At 37.3% G+C, this 2,545-nt stretch overlaps 1 non-coding gene across 1 annotated transcript; it reads left to right on the top strand.

The window, feature by feature from the left end:
* Window positions 1–1,738: 1,738 nt before the first annotated feature.
* Window positions 1,739–1,846, top strand: LOC122298017. Its single transcript, XR_006239075.1, has one exon. It is a non-coding gene; the product is annotated as a small nucleolar RNA R71 (small nucleolar RNA).
* Window positions 1,847–2,545: the final 699 nt, after the last annotated feature.

A 2,545-nucleotide genomic window follows, 5' to 3' on the forward strand; every position in this document is an offset into this window, starting at 1 on the left:
ACTAACAGATGTATCAAACTCAGAATTCACAAGGGAATATTCAAGGGGATCAAAATCATGAGTTGTGTGAACTCCCTTGTCTATGAGTGCGTCAATGTTGTACGTTTGGTGGCACTTGTCATCTGTTGGCTATTTCTCAATATGGAAAATGGTGACCTCCATGGTCATGTTTCCAAAAGATAGCTTCATCAATCCATTCCTGCAATTTATAAGTGCATTAGCTGTAGCAAGGAAAGGTCTACCTAATATGAGAGGAACCTTAGAGTTAGACTCAATAACTGATTAAGTGTCCAAAATTAGGAAATCAACAAGATAATAAAACTTGTTAATTTGGATCAAAACATCCTCAACTATCCCTCTTGGTTTCTTAATTGAACGATTAGCCAACTGAAGCACAACAGAAGTAGGCTTAATTTCACCCAAACCAAGTTGCAAATAAATGGAATAAGACATCAAATTAACACTAGCTCCTAGATCTAGCAAGGCTTGCCCAAACTTATGATTCCCAATATTACATGTAATGGTTGGAAAACCAGGATCCTTGTACTTAGGAGGAATTCACTGTTCAATTAGAGCACTAACTTGCTGTGTCAGAAATGCTATCTTCTTAACATGGTGCTTCCTCTTAACTGTATACAAATCTTTAAAGATTTTTGCAAAAGTGGAAACTTGTTTAATAACATGCAAAAGAGGAAGGTTAATCTTTACCTGCCTGAGGTTTTCCAAGATTTCATTACTAGGATCCAAAGTTCGCATACCAGATTTTAAAGCTTGAGGAAATGGTACTTTAACTGGACTCTTGATTACCTCGGCTTCCTTGGGGAACTCGGTACTATTATTGCTTTGTTCCTCTTCAACATGCTCTTGCTTATTTGTTGTTGGAATGTGTAAGGACTTACCACTTCTTGTCATAATGGCATTGACTTCTTTTAAATTTTTTTGTGCTATATGATGACCTTGGGGTGCAGATTGGGCTTGAGAAGGAAACTTGCCATGCTTATTCACACTCAAGGAGCTCATTATCTTGGATATATGACTCTTTATCTTTTTGTTCTCTTCAACAACTTGCATAATCAAAGATTCAAACTTTTGATTAGTTTTACTCTGTGCCTCAAGAAAAGCATGTAAAGTATCTTCTAAGGGGCTCCTAGAGGATGAAGGTGCATGATATGGTACAAAATATGATCTAGGGGGTTGTGCAAGTAGTTGGTTTTCAGATTTTCAACTAAAATTGGGGTGATTATGCCACCTAGGATTGTAGGTATCATAGAAATGTGCAACAGGCTTCATGTACATACCTAAGGCACATTGTTCCTCATATATCCCTCTCATCTCAGCAAATGTGGGACACTCTTGGGTAAGGTGATCTACCCCGCCACACACAAAACATGGTCCAAAAGACTCTGCATGATTAGTAACGTGTGTTGGCGTTAAGTCTTTATTCTTTAACACCTCTAGCTCCCTAGTGAGCATCTCAACCTTAATCTTTAGGTTATCTTCTTCCCTAAGATAGTAAATTCCACCACTATTTAGGTTTCCTGCAAGTCGTGACCTATTTGTGCTCTCAGTAGCACTAGGTCCAGTCCAAGTGTGAGCTTTTTCAGCAAGCTCATTGAGGTATTTTATGGCCTCATCAGGATTTTTCTGTAAGAACTCACCATTACACATCATCTTCACAAATTGACGCTCTCTAGGTGTAAGTTTCTTATAAAAATAGCTCACTAAGCGCCAATTCTCTTACCCATGGTGAGGACACATACTCAATAGCTCCTTAAATCTATCCCAAGACTGATACAAAGTCTCACTATCCTTTTGTACAAAGGTGGAGATTTGCCTTTTTAAAGCATTGGTTTTATGTTGGAGAAAGTATTTATTAAAGAAGACCTGAGTCATCTCATTCCATGACCCAATAGATCGTGGTCTCAATGAGTATAGCCAACTCTTAGCTCAATCATTTAAAGAGAAAGGAAAGAACTTAAGTCTCACAATGTCATCAATTGCATTTTGACTATGAAAAGTTGCAACTACTTCCTCAAACTCCCTAACGTGCACATATATATTTTTATTTTCCAAACCATAAAAAGTAGGGAGTATTTGTATCATCCCTGTTTTAAAATCCAATTGGCGAATATTAGTTGGAAACATGATGCATGATGGTGTGGTTGTGCGTGTAGGGTGGAGGTAATCCTGAAGGGTCCTAGTGGGTTGATCTTTGTGTTCACTCATTTTCTCAGAATTAAAAGAATTATCAAACAAATGATCAGAAAAATTAAACTCTGACTCTAACACAGGTCTACAAGCAAACCGACCCAATGCGTCTCAATTCCTGTGCATGCAAGGTAGAGAAAAATGTAACACTTTAAAAAACTAAAAAAAAGAAATAAAAAATAAAATAAAGATGCAGCAAGCTAAAAGAGGGAACAAAGTTACCGCTTTTACAAACTGTTAAAAAGAAAAACTATTTCACAATTCTTCTATCGTCTCCCCGGCAACAGCGTCAAAATTTGATTACACCCAAAGAATAATGCGGTAATTGTAGCACATC

Source organism: Carya illinoinensis, chromosome 15 (assembly GCF_018687715.1).
Source record: "Carya illinoinensis cultivar Pawnee chromosome 15, C.illinoinensisPawnee_v1, whole genome shotgun sequence".
In the NCBI taxonomy this organism is placed as follows: domain Eukaryota; kingdom Viridiplantae; phylum Streptophyta; class Magnoliopsida; order Fagales; family Juglandaceae; genus Carya; species Carya illinoinensis.